The following is a 16,971-nucleotide window of genomic DNA, read 5'->3' as shown; positions in this document are numbered from 1 at the left end:
AAAATGGCACAGAGTTTTCCTCCAGCATAACTATTTTTTACTATGGTCTTTTTTTTTTCATTTAGTAAACCACATCTCCCTCCTTGGTCCATCTTCTTGGTTTTATACTTTTCTTTGCCTTTTTGGATGCTTCTTCAGTTCAATTCCTGCACCAGTTATTCCATTTTTTGCCTTTTTAATAATTTACATAGTGTTTTCACCCCATTTATTTTGCAGGCTTTTTATTTTTCTTTCATCTTACTTTCCAGTTGTGTTTCTGTTCATTGTTTGTTTCCACAATTTTCCTTTAGCATCCTATTATTTAATTTTAAACAATTTATTTCCCTCTCTTCTTCTATTTTTTCATAAAACCACACATAATAGCAGCTACTACGAGAAAAAACCATAATTTGTGAACCCAAGAAACCCCGAAAATCAAAACCAAAAAAACCATGAAGCCTCATCACAACTTCCACTAAGCAAAACCAAACATTAAGAACAGTAAATTGTCAAGATTCTAGATTTTCTGACTTCTAGGGTTTACCGTAAAGTTAGTTTGAAGGGGGTGACTAGAGAATTACCAAAAAGAAAAGCAATTAACAGTTTTACCCTGTCTCAATAGACGCACAACAAACTTTAACAACCTATCCAATGAATATCCCATCAACATAAAACGGGCATAAAATTCCAATAAAATCAGCATCTATTACAAAAGAATAAAAAATCCAGGGATGACAAATCCATCATATTCTTGGAAATACTAATTTTTAGAGGATCTTTTCAAGAATAAAGCCTGAAAAGTTAGTCACAGGGAGATGCAGCTCAAGAATTCAAGTGCATGAGAACTCCATCTTCTAGGGCTTCTTAACAGCAAACCGCAAAATACACTTCAAGTAAGATGAAACGCAGAATTCCCAACCAAAAAACACAAGCAAGACCCATAACCAGTGCAGGGAAAGCCCTAGCAAATCAGACTCTCAGTGACCTGACCTCTTTGATGATCCTCAACCATGAAGCCATCCGGTCTCGGATTTCAAGAGCTATTCAACACGAAGCCCTAGAAATACAGTTACAAGATAACGAAGAGAGAGAAATGCCTATATCAAAGGGACTCATACTTCCGTGGCTACGAAGGGGACAGGGAGAGCAATGGATAGGAGTTGGACTTTAAGAAGGATCGTTGAAGGGCACACGTTTTCAGGCGTTCCAATTTTCATGGTGACACGTTAGAGTTGGACAGAGGACTGAGAAAAACGAACATCTGTAGACAGACAAAGGACCAACGTGGCGCTCCATATGGCGGGAAGACGGAGCTAAACGAATTTTCATTTACCATTTCACACGGTGTGAAAAGCCTTTCACATTTGAAAAAAGTTCCAGGTTCTAAACAATCAAATTAGAGCCCATCAAAGAGATTTTACTTGAAGTTCTTTTGATACCCAAATATCTGGTCTCGACATAAGATGGATGGAGATAACAAAAAATAAAATAGATTTTTAGTTTTGAAAATGAAAAATACTATGCAACATCTATAGCCGGAAATGTATATTGGTTTTGTCTATGTTCATCACCGTTTAAAGTTCATTGTATGGCTATAATTGTCCAATAGTGTTTCAATTTTCATTCTTTTTTTACAAATCAGAATGATCTGAAATTCGGAGCATGTGTTTATCAAGAATACGAGAATCTAATAAAAAATAATTCGTAAAATATAAATTAATCAAAATACCCCTGAAATTTTATGGGGTTATTTTGGTCAATTTATATTTTACGAAATATTTTTTCATTTTTTTTTTAGGTGCTCCTCACTAAGATTTACACAAGCTTCAAATTTCAGATCATTCTGATTTATAATAAAAAATAAAAAATAAAATATTATCGGATAATCATGACCATGCAATGAACTTTGGACTGTGATGAGCATATGAATAATCACTGTTTATTTTCGCCTATAGGCATTAGGAAGATTTTTCCTTTGGAATGAACTTTTAATCTATTTTTGGACAATCAATTTTCAAGAATTTCAAGTTTTCATAAATCTGCTCAACCTACACTTTTTTTTCAAGTTTTCATAGATTTGCTCGACCTACACTATTTCTGAAGCTTTAAATTTTATAGTTAAAGATAAAAATATATTTAGTTTATATAGTGTAGATCGAGTAAATCTTTGAGGCTTTACTTATTTTAATTAGAATGCAGCTCTATCAAACCATTTTTCTTTAATTTAAAATTTAAGAACTACTTTAATATTAAAAAATATAAAATTTAAGTTTTTGAACACTTGGGATCTTACCATCTAAAATTTTGATGGTCTCCATTCAATCTCAAGACATTATTTTTTTCATGTGTATAGAGGGCACAATTGGAAAATTTTTTATTGTAATCCATCGGTTGATGAGGTTATATCCCCAAAATTTAAGATCCCAAAAATAATTTAAAGTGAAGTTTTAGCCGAGAGAGTAGATGTACATTCTACACATGCATAAGTAGAATATCTTTTGGCAATTCTCAGTCCTCGCGCCTCATTTCTCTCTTTGCTTCATTTTTATCATTTCCCAATTTCCACAGGCGTGTCATTCGCCCCTCATTCTCTCTCTGCGGAAATGGTTAAGTCTTGAGAATGGGCTTTCAAGGATCCAATAACCTCATTCTCTCTTTGCAGAAGTTGTTGAGCCTTGAGAAAGGGCTTTCAAGGATCCAATCAAATGAAATAAATTGAAGTAGTAAAACTAGTCATTTGCCCATTGATATACTCCTAGGGGATTGTATAGTATATTTACTCCCTAGAGTAAAAGATTTACCATTGAAATATTTTTTGGGTGCGGTTTGTATAGAGCCGAGGTTCTAAATAATCAAGTAAAGCACACCTTCAAATAGTATTGGGAAATGTGGTTCAATACTTGAAATCTTTGCGATAGCCTTAAAAAATGTATTTATTTTTAATTATAAAATTTAAAGCTTCGTAGATCGAGCAGATCTATGAAAACTTGAAAATTGAAGGCCTAAAAATGCATTACAAGATGCATTATTTTCAAAACTTGAAATCCATTTTTTTTCTCATGTACATGCATCTTGATGTCGAGATGATTAATTTGATGATACTTGGACATCAAAACCTCTTCTAGTAAAATTTTTTAAGTAGGTTCTAATTTGATTGTTTAGAGCCTAGATATAAACTTTTTCTATGACATCCCAAAAATCACATATTTAAAAGAAAATAAATTAAATTTTGAGTTATCGAACATTTAAATCTCACCTTTCAAAATTTAAAACAATAAAATTGGGAAAAAAAAAAAAAAGAAGTGAAAATAATTGGCAAGGCCCTTCTCCCATTTCATACATAAAATAGATATACATTTGAATAAAAATCGTAGCAAGTAAATTAGCTTTACACTGTCAACAGATCCCCAAAGTTTGGATGAATACTTCATGGACGTTAAGTCTTCTCAACATACATTAACTAGCGTACGCATAGTCTGGGGTTGTATACATAGTCTTAAATCATGAATTTCATATGAAAGATCATATTAATATGATATTTTAATTTTACATTAGTTGTTTTACTATTTTGAGCTTTTTCTAAGACCATCTATTCTCATTCTTAATTAAACTTTTTGATTTATCTTAAGCAAATCACATTTAAAGCATGTGCACTAGACTAATATAGTTAATATGAGAAGAAACCTTTGGGTTTAATTTCAAAAACAAAACTGTAAAAAAAATCTCGCAATAAATAATTGTATGTATAGGCATAACTTAAATTCCACCCATGAACACTAACTAACTAGATTTGCCAATCCAAAATATTTAACTACACAAACTCACCGAGAGAAATGGAACTTTCGATATCCAAAACAGATGCTTCAAGATGAGCCGACTATCGTTTCACCACTTTATTAGCGAATGGGAATCAAATCCGGCTTTGCGTTTCTTGGCTTCAGACTGCCAACCATAATGCACACTTTTAACTTTGCCTTACCCAGAATCAAACAACTTGGGCATTTAAACATTAGGATGAGAGTAAACAAATTTCAATGTGCAGTACATTTGAAGTGTGAACTACATCCAACATTTAGAGCGTGTTTGATAACGGGAAGTGTTTTTGTGGAAGTCGAGAATTTCTTACAACTTTCGTGTTTGACAAAAAAAATGATAACTTCAAATCAGAACTCCAATTTACTGTTCATCTTTTTCAGTCCCTTTGTAAAAAAAGTTCCGACCTTCAAAATTGGAAGTTTGTAACTTGCTCTCCTTCGATATCCTTAGCCTCTTTTCTCTTTTTCCCCGTTGAGCACCCACCCCACTGAGCATCCCTCTGTTCGTTCATAGATTTTCCACCGGATAAAGATTTTCGTTCTAAAAACCCTAGAAAATCCCTTCTCTTCCCTGCGAAGCCAGTGATCCATCTTTCTTCCACAATTCAAGTTCTTAGTCATGGCATATGAAGATGATCGGTGAGCTCAATTCATTTCACTGATTTTCCCAATTCTTTTTTGCCATTTTTTTCAGTGTGAATTTCCATAATAATTATTCTTTTCTTTTTTTTTTTTTCAATTTAGTCACCGCGATGAGGATGGAGAGCCATTGATGGATCCGGACACGGGTTCAGAACCAGAAGAAGAAGATTGGGAACGGAGCGATCACCCACGCCAGTCATGAATTCTGGTGACGACGATGAGCCTAAAGCTAAACCTAGAAAGAGGCTCAAAAAGAAGAGTAACAAGGAAAGCTTTTTTGGCTGATGAAGTTCAGGAAAATGAGGATTTTTCAGCTGGAAAGTTGAAGGGAAAGAAGGATCGAGCAAGAAGAGGAAACCAAAGGAAGAAGAAAATTAGAGCAAAGTCTTGAGAGAGAAGGCTTGGCAAAAGTTCAAAAGGTAAAGAATTTGGAGTTGGGTTTATTTTTACACTTTTTGGGGTTAGTGTTTGGCGATAAATTATTGTCAATACTACAAAGTTAGATTGATTGATTTTGTTAATCGTTGGATATTTTAGATAAACGAAGAATTGGGGTTTTGAATAATGTTGGAATTTGACTTATCGTTTCGAGTGAAATATGGTCACATTGAAACTCTTGGATATCTGTGTAAATTAAGGATGGAATTGAGTACCTTTGGTGTTTATGCACTTGAATCATGGTTTCATGGCTGAATTTATGATAGGAGTATAGGTTTTAGTTATTTGAAATGCATATCTTTCTGGTGCATAATTACATTAAAAATTTATGCACATCATCTACTGACCACGACCAACGGTAAGAAATAAAGATGGCTACTGCCTACCGCCCCAGGCCCCTAATGTTATCTGAATCACCCAGAATTGGCAAAGAAAAACTATTGGATCCACCATGTGAAAAGGCATTGCAATAATCCAAATCTCCTCATCTTTTATGGACATAAAACACAAGTTTCGGAACTCTTATTGGGGAATTGGATTCCCCTTGATGCATTATTTGTTGATACTGAGTCAACAAGATGTGATATTTCGGGTGGTTTCGGGAATGCTCCAAACATGTTGGCTTAGAGACCTCCCCTTCCATCCCAATAAGCATTCCAAAAGGACAAATGTCAAATTGCCAGACATCTTTCATTGCTTCATTGTAACTTTAATCTGATTAATACCCTACACTAAAATTACTTGAGTTTTTCCTTCCAAAAAAAAAAATGCATTTACATTATTCATTATTTTTATTATGGATATCCTAAATCTAGTTTGAGTTCTTTCTCAAAATTTGGCCTGTTTCTATAGACGGCGGCTCCAACAAGAGTTTTTAGATCGCAGTGTGCTATCTATACTAAAAAATTGGCTACAGCCCCTGCCAGATGGATGTTTGCCCAATATCAATGTTCCGAACTGCTTTACTGAATATCTTAACTGATGTATGCACTTGTTGCACCTCATCATGCTTAAACTTCATTCATTGGATTGCTTTGATGTGAGGTTTAGTTGTATTTGTTTGAAATAGAGGTCTTCAGTTCTAGTTCTATATGCATCTGATCTGATTGATACATGCTTGTGTTGCATGTACGATATAGTTGCTGATTGATGTGGAGCAGTTTGACAAGAAAAAACAACTTAAAAAAAGTGGCTTGGGGAAGGTTTGCTACCGACTAGCCTTTTTCACAGATCTTTGTAGTCTGTAAATGGAAGTAGTGGGACTAAAATTTGATTTTGGTACCATGCAAGGTCATTATGTTTTTGTCACGATCTGATGAAGAGACCACAACAAATTGGAAGCTTGCAAAGCAATTGGTTGATAAACGGGTATGTCAAGGTTCCCTAGTTTATTTGATTTTACACCTAGAAATTTTGAGGAAATGTTATTTTCATGATTTAGATTCTTCAGGTGTTTTGCATCGTACACCTTTTTTTTCTTCCATCTTGGGCGAGTGTGTGGGTGATCTCATTTAGTTAGTGAAATTTTCTTCTTTAGATTATGTCTTTTATAAAAATGCACAAACGTTCAGCATTTTGAATGTCTTGTAGTTCAAGAAGGCATTCAAAGTGATGCTGTCAATTACATGCTTCAGCATTTAAACAAAATGGAACAAAGCAAAATGAAAGGCTCAATTTGGTTTGAGCATGCATTTTGCTACCATAGACTGTTATTGTAGCACATGCATCCAAACGCAGCTCAGGACTGTTCTGGGGTAGAGGTGTGCATGTGTTCATATGACTATCTATTTTGAAGGGTTCAAAGGGCCATTTAGTTGGTCTTCTATGAATAATGCCCGTTTGCCTGTATTATGCATGGATTGATGGTGAGTAATACACCTCATAAGCTTTTTGGGTATATTGATAAGGTACTCAACTGCAATTTGTTTTGCAAGTTTAGGTGCAATGTTCACACAAATTCTATACATAGGCGCATTCTTCTTACAGGAGTTTACTTATGTGACAAAGTACAGAGACAAGTCTTTACTTATATACTTCAACGAATTAGAGAAGATATTTAACACAGATGCTTTGGATTGAAGCCATGTGAAAGTGGGAAGAAATAAGTGTCAATGTCTTCCTCAAGGGATCTCGGCATCTCAAGAGTGTCTTCCTAAGCATCTAGTCTTTCCTTTCATTAAAGTTCTAATTGTTGTCTAAATCTTTTCTTTTTCTTTTTTTAATGTTGGGAACATTGTGGGACAAATAACAATGTTGTTTTATTGTTGAATGAGATATATTTTTGAAGTTGGGATATGGATGCATCAATGGTGAATGTATGTCTAAGTAGAGTTCAGGCTATTACAAGTTATTATTGAATGGGCTGGTTTCTTATTGTCTGCATATGGATTCATTTGCGAATGCGTGTTTGTATGTTGTGCTGAAGCTATAATAGCACAATCCAATAGAATACTGGAAACCAAATCTACAATTGCCATGGCCGTCAATAGATATGAGTGTGCATGTGTATGTGTGAAGAATAGCGAGAGAGCGAGAGAGTTTGTAATCAGTTTATGAAGAAAGTCATCGACAATTTACTAATGAAATTTAAATACCTATTCCACTTCATATTTGTAAAAAGACTGAACAAATTGTATACCCACAATAATTAAGAAAATATATTGATTTTTATTTTGAAAAATTCGATTAGAAAACTAGTTATTTGGTACATAATATTGAATTGAGGTTGTGTTTGACATTGTCAACAGGCTGCTTCAAGTTTGAGGTGCAATGAAATTTATCATGCAACATCTGCTTCAATTGATGTACAAATATTTCTCTCTTTAGGATGCTTCTCTCACTCATCAATAAAAATATCTCATAACACTCTTTCTTTCTCTCTTAATCCAAAGTACTTTACTTTCAATTGATATTGTATCCCAAAAAACAATATTCTACAAATTCTCTCTCAATCCAACGTTTCCAACGTACTTTACTTTTAATTGATATTGTATCTCAAAAAATAATATTCAATAAATTAATAAAAAAAATCAATTGATATTGTATCCCAAAAAATAATATTCTACAAATTAATAAAAAATAAATAATATCTAGGTCTCGATTTTAACTTTTTACATCTTGCCTATTACTTAGAACTAATCCAATACAGATACCCAATACTTCTTTAACTTTAACTTCCCAGGAAGTTATCAAACACAGAAACCGGGAAGTTAAGGTTGTCAAACATAAAAACTAGGAACTTCTTAACTTCTCAGTTATCAAACATAGAAACCAAGAACTTCTTAACTTCCTAGGGAAGTCTTAACTTCCCAGATAAGAAACACAGAAACCAAGAGCTTCTTGACTTCCCAACGAAGTTATCACATACAGAAACCAAGAACTTCTTACGTAACTTCTAATTTGCCGTTCTTCAAGAACTTCCAATTTACGGTTCATGAACTTGCTTCCGGTTATCAAACAAACCCTTAAAAAACTAGGTAAGTTCCAGTGCAAATTATTGTTCAAATGTATTAACCAAAATTACCTTAGGATTCACAGTCAACTATGATTTTGGTTATTGTTCAAATTAAAAGGAGCTCATCATGCAAAAGTTCGGAATGTGAAAATCCCTATGCTAGAGATGATTATCAGCGACAACAAAATCCTCTTTATAGTCAACTATCTAAAGTAATGATCCACAGATAGATGAACAGCCCGATGTAATCACTGACCACGCCCAAAAATTGTATTATGAATGCTCTAAAATAGCCTTTCTCATACCCTGACACACTAACGAAAAAAAAGAAAACAAATTCTCACGCATCCATCACCAACTCTAAAACCACTTATCTCTTGAGCAGCAATTGTGTCATAAAAGATCGTGGTAACATCTATATACAGTTGGTGAGCAACATTTGGAAAAGTAGAATGCTATTTATAGAAACTTCATAACGAGAATGAACACAAGGGAAAGCCATTGAATCAATGCCGTTGATGTTTACAGATTACAACATGTTTATGATCAGGGATAGGTACCCCATAAATTAATACTCACTACTCCAAATTCAAGGTTGAAAGGGAGAGGTGAAGTTAATTAATATGAAAAATGGTAACAAGAAAAAGGAGTAAATAGGAGTAGCAAGTTTATTCTATCCAGCAAGCGTAATGGCATAGCATATTTGAACTATCCAAACTTCACAATAAATAAATAAGCGACATGTAAAGCACATTTGGGCATAAAACACCAAATGGAAAGCTTATACAGTAGAAGCCAAAGTTTAACTTCTTTGAAAGCCCCTCTGATAGAGGCTCCAGCTCATTAAAGGCCCCACATCCTCCCAAGTATATATAAGCACATTCATCAACCAACTTCCTACAGAAGTAATATAGGACAAACACAAGGAAAACCATTAAATAAGATGAATTTTATTCCGGAAACTCAATGAATTAAATGCCAATACTCTATGACAAACCTTCTTTCAGGTTTAATTTGCCAACGAGCAATGTACCCAAAAGCAGAAAGATCATGGCAAGAAGTTTTTTAAGATTCCAAGCTCTACACTGCTCTCTTCATCTATTCTACCATTCATATACACACCATTAACACCATGAGCTCCGTCACTACTTCATCATCTAGAAAGATCAAACCCTTATAATGGTTTGGAAGCCACATATCTCTGAATCCAAGGATATAAAATAAAAGGCTACATCAAGTTCTTTGGAGAAAGCGGACATAACTATGAAGAAGCCAAAGAACATAACCGGATTCTTAAATCAAACATATAAAGATAATGGAAAGGACCTATTTTAATGGATGAAGGGAGCATCAAAGGATGTATGAATTGAGAATAGTTCTACTTGGCTCTAAACAATCATATTTGGAAAGATTTTATTATAAGGTGCTAGAGAAATATAAGAAACAAGCCTTAGAGTAGCCTAGAACAATGGTTGGGTACAACCATATCACAGTTGAAAATGACAACTGCAATAACTCTAGGTGCGAATAAATCGATTTTAAATCAGATAAATGTAGATGGCCGATGGAGATTTAGGGGGCCCTCCTCTGGAAGCCACTTTTTAAATGTGTTGTGACGCTTGTAGGGCATATTTGTGATGTAAAGAATATAAAAAAAATAAGAACATATTAAAAGATACTAATAATAATAACAATAATAAACAAATCAAGAAAAAAGAGAAGAGAGAATACCCTCTATGGGCGTCTGCAAGGGAGTCCAACCTAAAGATTGAGAGATTTCGCCCTTTCTAGGCTGGTCCACCCCAAAAAAGACCTTTTTCCGATGACCCAAAATAAGTCAATTCTTCTTCACTATCTATATTCTTGTCCAACACAAAACATATTCAAAGAAAAATAAAAAACATAAATAAATGAACCCAAAGAACCTAATGAGCTCCACAAGAAACCCTAATCGTTATTAAATTCTAGCACTTCATATTTTCAAAGTTGAATAATAATAAACAAATCAAGAAAAAAGAGAAGAGAGAATACTCTCTATGGGCGTCTGCAAAGAAGTCTACCGTAAAGATTGAGAGATTTGGCCCTCTCTAGGCTACAACGGGGTCCACCCCAAAAGAGACATTTTCTGATGACCCAAAATAAAACAATTCTTCTTCACTATCTATATTCTTGTCCAGCACTTAACATATTCAAAGAAAAATAAAAAACATAAATAAATGAACCTAAAAACCTAATGAGCTCCACAAGAAACCCTAATCGTTATTAAATTCTAGCACTTCATATTTTCAAAGTTGAATAATAATAAACAAATCAAGAAAAAAGAGAAGAGAGAATACGCTCTATGGGCGTCTGCAAGGAAGTCTACCGTAAAGATTGAGAGATTTGGCCCTCTCTAGGCTACAACGGGGTCCACCCCAAAAGAGACATTTTTCCGATGACCCAAAATAAATCAATTCTTCTTCGCTATCTATATTCTTGTCCAGCACTTAACATATTCAAAGAAAAATAAAAAACATAAATAAATGAACCTAAAAACCTAATGAGCTCCGCAAGAAACCCTAATCGTTATTAAATTCTAGCACTTCATATTTTCAAAGTTGAATTCCCAGTTAATTTGTAACTTATAGCAGAACTCAAGGATATTGAGTATTATCTTGATTTCTCTTTCAAGCTCCTTCAACGATTGATTACATTCAATAAAATATTGTCCCGAATGCAATCAGTCAATAAAATACTCATGAGGAGCTTACTATGAAACTCAGGGAGATCAACCTTGATAGCAAGATCTCGAAGACGCTCCATAATTCATGGTTCTTCGCTCAATATTTGCTCATCTTGAATGGGAGCAACACCCAAAGTCGGTAGTAGAGCTCGATTCATCCCTAGGTTGAGATTTGATGGGGGATCTACTAGATTGCGCACACCCTTTTCTCACCAATCAGTACTTTCTAATCATTGCAATCATTGATTATTTTCACCAATTTCTCTTCGAATTTTGCCCATCAAAACTTGAAAATCTTTCATTGCTGGATTCAATACTCTTTAGTTTGATGATACACAACCTCCATGATTTGTGGCAATATATCCTTGACCGCAATAGCAGGTTTGAGAGGTATCATGATGGATCCTATGCTGCTATGATACAACTTGATGTAAGAAGTCATGGAGGAAGAAAATAAACAAGCAATAAAAATTGAAAAAAACAAAAAAGAAAGGTGAGACAATATGCCTACTCTTTGGGAGATTTGGCCCTCTATCTAGGCCGGCAAGGGAATCCATACCAAAAAAGATCTTTTCACAAGACCCAAAAATGAATTCCTCTTCTCTATCTATAATCTTGGGCAACATGTACATATTTATAGAGAAAAAAATCTAAATTGCTCAATAAGAGATCCTAATCACTGTCAAATCCTAGTCCTTCACCTTTTCAAGATTAAATTTTCAATTCTACCGCTCAATTCTCTACTATGAAAAAAATGACATGAATACCCTAAGAGACTTAAAAAAATAAGAAACTTAAAAAAATAAAAGATAAAATAGCCCTAATTTTAATATCCTAAAAAGGCATAATAAAATAAAAGAATAAAAAAACCTCAGCTATATTACTTTTGAGCTAGTAGCTAGAACGCATGTCAGTAGCTCCTTTAAATACCACTTTTTGGGCTCATTTCGGTGTGTATGCACTTGGAAAATGCTGCCGCTTGATACCTTGCTCTTAATTTCACACAAAAGAAAACTTGTAAACAAATACCAAGAAAGCTCCCTTGCTTGCTTCAACCAAATGTAAATGATATGGTAAAAATATAGTGGCCCGCTTGTTTCTAACACCCATTTCTATATCAAATTCATAAACCCTAAACCCTAAAAGTAATGAATTTATAAGCTAGCCTTGAATGATGCCTTGAGCCAAGAAGTTGACACTAGAGATCACCATAAATGAATTCGATTGAAGTACTTTCTATTTTTTGTCCACAACACTGAATCATGTTATGGAACAAAATAGAGAAAAGGAACCAAGAATCATGCCCTACAACATAGACAAAACTAACCAAGAATTCGATTGAAGCACTTTCTATTTTTTGTCCATAACACTGAATCATGTTATGGAACAAAATAGAGAAAACTAACCAAGTATCATGCCCTACAACATAGAGAAAAGGAACCAATTCATCTTCATAGGAACAAAAATGCAACCAACTCATGACCAAATTGAAAAGAAGAAAACATCCATAATACCAACATATTAGTTTTTCTTTTTTTTGGGGATGGGGGGGTTAAAACCAACATATCAGATATCAACATAGGCTACCAGTTAATGTATCATTAAAACAACAGTTACATTCAAATAAAATGAAAAAGAAATAACCGAAGCACGAGAAAAGCACAAGTTTGTGTCTCGCAATAAAAGCCAATGGAATTTATAAATTTTCGAATAGCAACAATGAATCCCCCCCCCCCCCCTCAAAACAATATGTAGACATCAAATGAAAAGAAGAAGAATCGCGTTCAAAGTAAGAAGAGAATCACACCAATTAAAGGCAACCCTCTGTTTGGCACGCTTCCTTCGGTTCCGGCCTGCACACTCCCTTCATTGGGTCGGCTCCTAGGAATGGGCTCACCAGGTACATACTGTATCCATGTGTATGGCCCTGCACTCTTGCCATTTACATAAAATCACCATTAACAAGCACTACACATCAAACACAGAGAGAGATGAGAGAGAGAGGGAGATTCCAGCAATTCTTTCCCGCAAGACACAAACACCATATCGAGCAAAAATAGGTCAACCAGGAAAACTTGTGTGTGTATGTGTGTGTGTGTGAGAGAGAGATTCTAGCATTCTTTCAAAACATACACAATCAACAATGCCAAGGTTCACCCAGCAAAGAGGCAACTGAGAATAAAAACCCTAAATTGTAAAAAAATTTCAGGCACACAATCAACGACACTGGCAAAAAACGAGGTCCACTAGACTTTCTCAAGAGATAGAGAAAAGAGAAAGATCACAACCCTAATTTCAGCATTCTTTCAAGCACAAAAACACCATTACTGAGCAAAAACAGGTCCCCCACAAATTCAAGGCAGGGAAAGCCCTAGTTCCTCTATCACGGATCAAGGGAGATAAAGAAACCCTAGTAAGGGATGGAGATTGAAGGCATACAAACCTAGAGGCTTGAGACTGGCTCTCTTCCTGCGACCTTGAGGCCGGGCCTTCTCTTCGGGAAACGCGTGTCCGTTAAGCTGTGAAGGCCCATCATCGAGAAAACGGGCCGAAAACCAAAAGAGGATGAAAGGTGGAGAGAAGAAGAAGAGGAAGAGGAGGTGGAAGAAAAGAGGGGAGAGAGAGGGGGGAAGGCGTATGACGACGAGGTAAGGTGGCTCCGAGGAGGGGGCGCACCAGTTTGCTCATTACCCAGAATGCCATCTCTTCCTCTCTCTCTAAACGGAATGGAGAATGACGGGGCTCACTCCATTGCCATTTTCTCTCACCAATTGACTAAAACTCCAAAGATTCAGAGATCGGGGAAGCAATGTCCCATCGGTGTTCCAAATATTGGATCCGTGCGAAATGTATTTAGCTCAGTTAGTGTTTTGATCCGAATAAGAATCAGTCGTGACCACACTTTCTGGAATGGTATGGGTCATTGTTTCCCTAAAATCCCAAACTGCACGTGTTTTTAGAATAGTGTAATTAAAAAATTCAATTCGGGTTCGGTTTGTACCGAGCCTACTTTCAAATAGTATCAAGAAATGTGAAGAATTTTTGTGATAGCTTTAAAATATATTTTTATTTTTATTTATAAAGTTTGAAGTTTCAAAAATAGTGTAGATCGAGAGATCTATGAAAACTTGAAAATTTTAAAATTTGGCAATCCAAAAATACGTTACAAAATACCTTATTTCCAAAACTTGAAATATGTTTTTTTCTCATGTCCATGCATCTTGATGTCGAGATGATCAATTTGAGGATCTTTGAGCATCAAAACAAACTCTTATAGTGAAATTTTTGAGGTAGGCTCTAATTTGATTGTTTAGAACATCAGTTCTATATAAACTTTTCCCAATTCTAAAAACATGTAAGAAATCCAAATTGTTTTTCTCAAAATGAGATACCAAGACATTGATATTAAAAAATAAACTACAATCAATATGTATAAATTCAAATGTCTTACCTCCCAAAATGATATATAGGTGTTTGATAAACAGTCATGTTACTTAGACCTATATTGATTTATAACAACTCTGAATCTTAGACAAAGGGAAAGTTCAATATGGTAAAGTTAAATACTGGTTTATGCAATGTTGTCCATGGTGATTAGTTCAACTATAAGACTTTCAGGTATTATTGTGCTCACTTTACATGATGGCATGCAAATTGTGAGGACACATTCAGTTCTCTAGTATTTCAATCTATCAAGAAAGCTTTTGATTGTGTGTTCATTTTTGTATATTATGGTTAGGGAATCATAAATTAAAATAAGGTAAAACTGAATGCGTAAAGGGAAAGAAAAGAAAAAAAAAAAAAAAAAAAGGTAACTTCTCTGTAATTTGTTGAACTTCATATTGAAAAATGTGGCTCTTAGAAAGGAATGTTCCTCATCTTCGAGAAGGATATCTGTAACAAATGCAAAATAATTTACTTATATATGATTTTAAAAATATTTAATGTAATAAAGTAGTATTTGGTAGTTATCATATTTTTTAACTTGTTTTTCATTTGTTGTTTGGCAAAATGTGAAAATGAATTCTCCTTTGCTGTTTGGAATACAGTTTTGGAACAATATTTTCACCTATCATACCAACTACTCTTTTTTGGTAGAAATTCTATAATATTTCTTTTGATTTGTCTAAGTGACTTATGATTAATATGCAAAATAACGATATGATATACCTTTCATTCATTAAGCAAATATTTCTTACGCCAGAATTTTCCTTGGATGAAAATTCTTCAATATTTGTGACGACTCTCATTATACCTGGGTCTAAGAAAGGGTTGATGAATAAGAAATTTTCCCATTATGGGTGGGGTTTGTATAGATCCTAGGCTCTAAACAATCAAATTAGAGTCTACCTTCAAATAGTGTCAAGAAATGTGGTTTCAACATTAGAAATCTTTTTGATAGCCTTAAAATAATTTTCACTTTTATTTATAAAGTTTAAAGCTTAAAAAATAGTGTAGATTGATAGATCTATGAAAAATTGTAAATCTTGAAAATTGACGGTCCAAAAATGCGTCACAAAATATATTATTTCCAAAACTTGAAATCTATTTTTTTCTCATGTTCATGCATCTTGATGTCGAAATGATCAATTTGAGAATATTTGGACATAAAAAAAGCCTCTTCTAGTGAAATTTTTGTAATAGGCTCCAATTTGATTGTTTAGAGCCTCCACTATATATAAACTTTTCCCATTATATAATGTAAGGCAATAAATATAATTATATACGTTACATGATATGAACATGTGCCTATTCATAGAGCTTCATCTCCATACTGAGAGAGAATGTTGAAATCTGTATATGAAACTTTTTACAGCCCTTTGTTAGCTTTTTGTATATGGCTTTTGGGGAAATTTATAGATAAATTCCTTTTGTAGATCTATATTAAGATAAAGATCCTATTATAGATATTACGCAAAGGTCCTAATTTTCTTTTATCCCCAAAACTACCCACAATTCGTACACCAGATGTCGGAACTCAGTTATTTCTTTTTAAGTGGCAAATGGGTTCGGATACCCTCTGAACTCGCCCACTTATAGACACTAATCACAAACTTTTATAATGTTAAACCCTAGACTCTAGACCCTATGTCCTAACTCTCGAACCTAGACCTATACAGTAACCGCCAGGCCTAAACTCTAGCCCATGACCCTAAATCATAAACCCTAGGCCTTAGAACTTTGACCATAACCCTAAATCATAAGCCCTAACTCTAAACCTTGACCCTAGACCCTAGACCTTAGACCATGACCCTAAAACATAGACTTAGACCATGGTCTCTGGTTCCTAACCTGCATCGTCACAAGCTCTAGATCTCGGACCCTAAACCCTAAAACTTAGCTTTATTCCTAGATCCTAAACTATAAAATTCATGAGCATGTTTGTGAGTTATATGTTTATATGTATATGTGCTTTACCTTCATCAAAATCTGTACAATTTACATTTGATTAGATTTGCATAAGTTATGCCCATGTCGAATAATACATTGCCAATTCTTTAGGTAAGCAGTCTGACCATCCCCTTCCCTCTCCCCAAGAAGAAATGTACCCGATGGACCTTCGTTCATGATGATGTTTTTGAGCTTATTCTAAGGGGGCTGAATCATCTTCATAGGCAGGTGATAATGTGAGAGCATCTTCTTCAATTCTAAGAAGCACTAAAGATCGGGAGGGAATGGGGTTGAGGTCGTGGTAATAGCTTAAGTCTCAAGTATTGGTCTAGTTTCCATTCCTACTTACTCATTCGAAAACTACTATCTCCCACTGAAAAAAAAAAAAAAAAATACTGAAGATTTTCCAGCTTGTAATCTAAAAGTGAGTATATCCTTAGATGTATTTCAAGGATTGGATACACACTTTGATGGTATGATGATTTATTGATTTTATATGTTTCTATATTATGTGATGACTTTTATCTAGT

At 34.4% G+C, this 16,971-nt stretch overlaps 2 long non-coding RNA genes across 3 annotated transcripts; one reads left to right on the top strand and one right to left on the bottom strand.

Annotated features, from left to right (window-relative positions):
* Positions 1–3,904: 3,904 nt before the first annotated feature.
* Positions 3,905–7,167, top strand: LOC110007360 (uncharacterized). Of its 2 annotated transcripts, none has more exons than XR_016051131.1 (5): positions 3,905–4,433; positions 4,539–4,855; positions 6,014–6,076; positions 6,165–6,242; positions 6,887–7,167. It is a non-coding gene; the product is annotated as an uncharacterized LOC110007360 (long non-coding RNA). The 2 variants fall into 2 exon arrangements; XR_002281101.2 differs by having other exon boundaries at positions 6,814–7,167.
* A 1,918-nt stretch (positions 7,168–9,085) lies between these two features.
* On the bottom strand, positions 9,086–13,634 carry LOC105420760 (uncharacterized). Its single transcript, XR_016051130.1, has 3 exons — positions 13,494–13,634; positions 12,858–12,977; positions 9,086–9,225 (listed from the first exon to the last, which is right to left on the bottom strand). It is a non-coding gene; the product is annotated as an uncharacterized LOC105420760 (long non-coding RNA).
* Between the last annotated feature and the right edge of the window lie 3,337 nt (positions 13,635–16,971).

This window comes from Amborella trichopoda, chromosome 3 (genome assembly GCF_054954075.1).
Source record: "Amborella trichopoda isolate Santa Cruz 75 chromosome 3, AtrichopodaSantaCruz75HAP2 v2.0, whole genome shotgun sequence".
Classification (NCBI taxonomy): Eukaryota; Viridiplantae; Streptophyta; class Magnoliopsida; order Amborellales; family Amborellaceae; genus Amborella; species Amborella trichopoda.
This window is presented reverse-complemented; position numbering and strand designations above follow the sequence as displayed.